The following is a 6,740-nucleotide window of genomic DNA, read 5'->3' on the forward strand; positions in this document are numbered from 1 at the left end:
GAACAGACATTTCTCCAAAGAAGATACACAGATGGCCAACAAGCACATGAAAAAATGTTCAACATCGGGAGTTCCCGTCGTGGCTCAGTGGTTGGTGAATCCGACTAGGAACCATGAGGTTGCAGGTTTGATCCCTGGCCTTGCTCAGTGCGTCAAGGATCTGGCGTTGCCGTGGGCTGTGGTGTAGGTCGCAGATGCGGCTCGGATCCCAAGTTGCTGTGGCTCTGGCGTAGGCCAGTGGCTGCGGCTCTGATTCAGCCCCTAGCCTGGGAACCTCCATGTGCCGAGGAAGCGGCCCAAGAAATGGCAAAAAGACAAAAAAAAAAATTTGCTCAACATCACTGATTATTAGAGAAATGCAAATCAAAAATCCCACGAGGTACACTCTCACACCAGTCAGAATGGCCAGCATTAATAAGTCCACAAATGAAAAATGCTGGAGAGTGTGTGGAGAAAAAGGAACCCTCATGCACTGTTGGTAGGGATGTAAATTGGTACAATCATTTGTATTTTAAAAAAAAACAAACATATGTTTGCCAAAGGGAAAGGGTTGGGGGGCAGGGATAAATTAAGAGGTTGGGATATCAGATACACACTACTATATATAAAACAGTTAACCAACAAGCACCTGCTATATAGCACAGGGGACTTTACCCAATATTTTGTAATAATCTATAAGGGAAAATAATCTGAAAATAACATATATATGAATATATATGTATACATATATAAAAAATGTGTGTATAACAGAATCACTTTGCTATACACCTGAAACTAACACAACATTGTAAATCAACTATGCCTCAATAAAAAAAAGAAAAAACTTGACAACAGCACTGCATAAATTCCATTTTATCTCTGACCTCATCTCCTGTGTTTTTCCTTCTCCCACTCCCTTCCAGATACACTGAAACCCTTGAACACAAAACTTAATGCAACTTCAAGTCTTCCACTTGGAACATTCTTCTCTCTGAGAGTTACAGAACTAAAATATTGGTCAAAATCATTAACACTTGCTGCTTTAAAGGATATACCACACATCAAAGTAGTTGAACATGATAAAGTTTAGCTTTTTTACTAGTGTCATAGTTCAGTGAGAATTGGGAAGCACCCCTGGCCAGCTGTTCTCTGAGCAAAGATTTAAGGAATTTCACCATCTTAGAGTCCTTCAGTTTGGTTCACACTGAAAGGAGGAGAGAGAAAGTAAGGACAATTGTGCTGTGGGTTTTAAGGATCTAACCTGAAATTCAGTGGCATATATCTCTTCTTACATTCCAGAGGCCACCATTCATTCACATGACTACTCTGACTGCAGGGGATAAAGGTGTCAGGAAGCATAGAGGCAGCCTAGATATTTGGTGATGTCAAAGCTTCTCTTACAGTAGCTCTGTACTTTCTTCAGGAGGGTCAACCAGGAGGGTCAACCAGGCTTTCCCTCGGCTTATCCTATTTAAAAATAGTAACACTCCCTGAGTCAAATATTGTTAAATGATTACCAGTCCTTTTCTTGCATGCTCTCAGACACCCAGCCCATCTACATTTTTTGCTTTTCTTAAAGTTAAGTGAGGTCAGGAGATTGAGTTGTAAGTATGTAAGTGTATATAATGTGAGAGGAATTGATCAACCCTTCCAATCATGTTTCATAAAAACTTCTACAAAACTAAATATAGAACTACCATATGTTCAACAGTCCCACTCCTGGGCATATATAGGGACAAAACTACAAATTAAAAAAGAAAAATGCACCGCTATGTTCATAGCAGCACCAATCACAATAGCCAAGATATGAAAACAACCTAAATGTCCATTGACAGATGAATGGATTATGAGGATGTGATAATAGTCACCATGGAAACTACTCAGCATTAAAAAGAACAAAAAATGCCATTTGCAGCAACATGGATACAACTAGAGAGTCTCATACTTGGTGAAGTAAGTCAGAAAGAGAGAAATACAAATACCATATGATATCCCTTACATGTGGAATCTAAAATATGGCAAAATGATCCTACCTGCAAAACAGAAGCAGACTCATGGACATAGAGGACAGATTTGTGGTTACTAAGGGGGAGAGGGGAGGATGTTGCATGGACAGGGAGTTTGAGATTGGTAGATGCAAACTATTATATTCAGAATGGATAAGCAATGAGTTTCTACTGTAGAGCACAGGGAATTATATCCAATCTCTTGGGATAGAACATGATAGAAGATAGAGTGAAAAAAATAATGTGTATATATATATGTATGAGTGGGTCACTATGCTGTACAGCAGAACTTGACACAATACTGTAAATCAACTATAGTGAAAATAAAATAAAACTTCTATGCACTTCCCTTGATCCCTTTTCTCAACTACCAAATTTATACAGAGAATTTTAAGTTCTCAGGAGGGCAAGGTCCCAGGGAGCAAGAGGTTGGGTTCCTGAATGACCATATGGAAGACTTCCCACTGATCAGAATCCTCTTTGTTCACCTGTGTCTTCTGTCTAGAAAGAAGGTTGGCAAATGACAACTTATGGGAGAAATGTAACATGCTTCCTCTTTTTGTATATACTTTTTTTTATTGGAATGGGCACACACAACTCATTAAGATATTTTGAGATTCATTTCCTGCTTATAATAGCAGAGTTCAGTTGTTCCAACAGAGGGACCTGTGAGGTCTGAAAATATTTACTGTTTGGTCCTTTGGGGAAAAAATGTTTCAAACTCATCCTAGTATGAAAACTCCAAGAATGCAAAGACTTTACCTGTTTAGTTTGCTCTTATAGTTCCAGCATCAGAACAGTGCCCAGACCATTATGATTATGCAGTAAATAGTTGTTAAAGGCATAAATAAATAAATGAATGAGGGAAGCAATACATGGTATGTGAAAATGGGTCCCACAAAAATGCCCCATATCCTAGTTCCTCAAACTTGTGAATGTTGCTTTATACGGCAAAAAAAAAGAAAAGAAAAGAAAAGAAAGAAAGATAAAGGCAATAGGGAAGAAAGGGAAAGAGGGAAAGAAAGATTAAAACTTCCTTTTGCATCAATATCAATTATACATAAATAAATTTAATATGGCTCTTCAGATTAATTATCATTAAAACTCATGGGGAGAAAAAGTATTTTGGCATTCCTTCACTAACCATTAACTCTTTAGTGAGTACTTTATAATTTTTGGTTTATTCACTTCAAAGACGAAATTAGACCAATTCTAGGAGATTATGTTCTTCACAAATTTGCTAAGACAGTCTGTTGTGAAATATCATAAATTATTGTCAAATAAATTAATTTCTCCTGAAAAATAATAAACTTGAATTCTTCAGGGTGAGGGTTGAGCATGTGGAAAGATTTTCTGCTTTAATAAAAGCAAGCTCAGGGTGAAAATTCTCTTTTCCTTCAGGGGGTGAGGTCCTGATCCTGTGTCCCTGCAATGCCTGTAATTGCTGCGGATATTTTGGAAATATGCACTTGTGCATGGCTGTTAGAAGTGCAGCAAAGTGCAGAGATGGAAAGCACTCAGCCCATGGAGCTGACCATTGAGCTGCTGAACCAACCATGGAACCACCCTGCATCTGTACTTAGTGTTCCCTAACATAATTAATGTCCACTTTGGGTTGTGTAGTCAATGACTTAAAGCTGAAAACTTCTCAAATTAGGGAGTAATCATTATAACAATGCCATTGATGTTAATGGCTTCTAAGTAATTTGTTCATTCAATGACAAAATGATACGGTAAAATTCTGAGTCATATTGAACAATTAACCAGGGCCTGATTAAATCTGCTTTAGGTTCCAGGGAAATAACATGGAAACGAAGATATTAAATTGTCCGTAAGTAATGTGGGGATATTTTTTCACATAAGGAATCAATTTGTGTTGCCATGATGCTGACTTCAGTTGATGCCTTTATTGAGCACTGGCAGTGCTCCCTAAATGATCCATTGAAATGGATACATTGGGCAGTAGGTACTTTGCAAAGAGCAAATGACCCTGGTTGACTTAGTCATTGCCATGCCAGTAGCAAAATAAAAACTGTATTTTCTCTTTCATAAGAGTGCTCTGAAAATAAAAGACATCTTGAAATTTTGACATACCTTCAAGAAACTGGGGCTATCATCAAATTTAATATTAAATTAAGGAATTTTATAAATGATATCATCTTTGAATTCTTGAAATACATGAGCCCTCATGAGACCTGCGAGACCATGTTGGCTGTATATCTACTAATATAACAAAGAAAGCTTATTTGGAATTTTGCAATAAGCAAATATCTAGGTGTTTCTTCTGATTCTTTAAATAAAGCTGAATTTAAGTTTTTGCACACTCATCTTAGGAGAATACATGAGTTCACAGAGGAAAATTAAGGCTTTCCAAGATGATTTATTAATAAGTTGATGATTTATCTTAACAGATATTTGCTATCATTGATTTATAACACATAATAAAATTTCTGCAGAAACCAGGCATTGTTTTCCTTTGTTTTATATTGTTTCCAGAACTTCTTCTATGAAGAAACAATGTAACCTCCTAGTTTAGGCACCACATAATTTATGTTATGAAATAGAAATATTTTGAAATGTACAGTCTGAAACTGAAAATTCAGCCTCAGCCCGACAACTTATTAGTTACTTATCCTTTCCAGTTTCCATCTTTGCATATGCTTGGGTAATCATGATAATAATATCTTACCCTAAAGGCTCGGTTTAAGGATCAAGTGAGGAAATATGTGCAAAGCTTTTGTAATTGTTTCAGTTCTGTAAATATGTGTTTCTTTATGTTCTTTTGTTTTTATGACTATTATAATACCCATGAAATAAATGTCATGAGAGTTGATATTTTTGTGTAGTGAGAAATTTAATAATCAGATTGTCTTCTGTAACAATGACCAAACTGGGAAAATAAGAATATTTATAAATTCCCTTTGCTGATTTTATAAAATAAATAGTATATTTTTCCTGGTAAGAATGAAATGAATCAATTCATGGATATTCTCAAATTGAAATTTTAAAAATAATTTAAAAACGTCCCTTAGAGAAGATAATATTATAATGAACAGAGAGATAAACTAAGCTGTGAGTGGGGCAGAAGAAATAAGGGCAATGACCTTAATACAGAGAAAGTTTTGTGCCACATCAGAAATGGAAGTTTCCTGAGGAAAAAATAGGGTTCCACAGTTTTTCATGCCTTGGGAAAATGAAAGTCATTTTTATTTTCCACAACATGTTGATCGAAACTGGGCACAGCAGGGACCCAAGCCACAGCAGTGTCAATGCTGGAATCTTAACCCTCTGAGCCACCAGGAAACTCAAAACTCAACTTATATGTGTAAGCAGGTTGAACTTTGTACTGTGGTAAAAATAAATGCCTAGAGATCATGTTATACAAAATTCCAAAAAGAAATGAAGTCAAGTCACAACGCATACTTGGGTGTTCTTATATATCTCCCCAAAGTTGTGATCCTTTCATTAAAATGAATGTGTGCCTGTTCTTTAGTAATAATTAACAAATAGCTTTTTATTTATATTATTAAAATACCTAAGTCATTGAGTAAATACTTACTGAGTAAATAATATACTCCAGGCACTATCCAAGGAGATGAAGATATGATGGTGAACAAGATAAATCACTGTTGCCCGCAAAGAACTGTAGTCTAGTAAATCAGGGCTTCTCAAATGTTAATCCTCACTCAAAACATTGGGGGAACTTTTTCAAAATGTAGATTTTGTTTTGTTTGTTTGTTTGGATTAAACAGCTTTTTTTTTTTTTAATTTTGATTTTGCTTTTTAGGGCTGTACCCATGGCATATGGAAGTTAACAGGCTAGGGATCAAATCACAGCTACAGCTGCCCACCTATGCCACAGCCACAGCAATGCAAGATCCAAGCCAGGTCTGCAACCTACACCACAGCTCATGGCAATGCCAGATCCTCAACCCACTGAGTGAGGTCAGGGATTGAACCCACAACCTCATGGTTCCTAGATGGAACTAGGGAACTCCAAAAATGGAGGTTTTTAATTCAGTTCTTCAGTCTAGGTTCTAAGAGTGAGTTTTCCAATAAGCTCCCAAAAGATGCTGAAGCTATTGGTCAACGAATCCCGCTATGAGTAGAAAGGTATTTAAACATACAAACAATAAAGCAGTAATTTTATTTCAATGCATAGTGGTGAAATTGCACACACAACCAGGAAGGGTCAATAAGATCAATGGTAAGAAAGATAGGTCTCAGAAATATACCTTGCCATGTAAATGTTTGTAATAAGTGATAGAGATAGACTATACATATATGTGAAAAAGTAGGAATATTCAATAAGTATGTTACAATAGCTATAAATATACATCCTTTAAAACTTTTAATAAAATACATATTTCTGATATATTAGAGAACTAAGTATAATTTGAAATTATCAGAAATATAGAAAAAGTGTAAGTGAATACTCAACTAATTCAGAGACAGAAAAGAGCTTTTGAATTATAAAAGGAATAGTGATAAATCATAAAATAAAAATACTAAATAATCTGACAATAAAATTTAAACACTTATGTACCAAAGAAGGAAGGAAGAAAAGAAAGAAAGAGAGAGAGAGAGAGAGAAAGAAAGAAAAACAGACAGACAGAAGGAAAGAAAGAAGGAAAAAAAGAAAGACCTAGAAGAAAACATAGGCAAAACACTCTCTGACATCAACATCATGAATATTTTCTCAGGTCCGTCTCCCAAAGCAATAGAAATTAGAGCAAAAATAAACCCATGGGACCT

Source organism: Phacochoerus africanus, chromosome 1 (assembly GCF_016906955.1).
Source record: "Phacochoerus africanus isolate WHEZ1 chromosome 1, ROS_Pafr_v1, whole genome shotgun sequence".
NCBI lineage: Eukaryota > Metazoa > Chordata > Mammalia > Artiodactyla > Suidae > Phacochoerus > Phacochoerus africanus.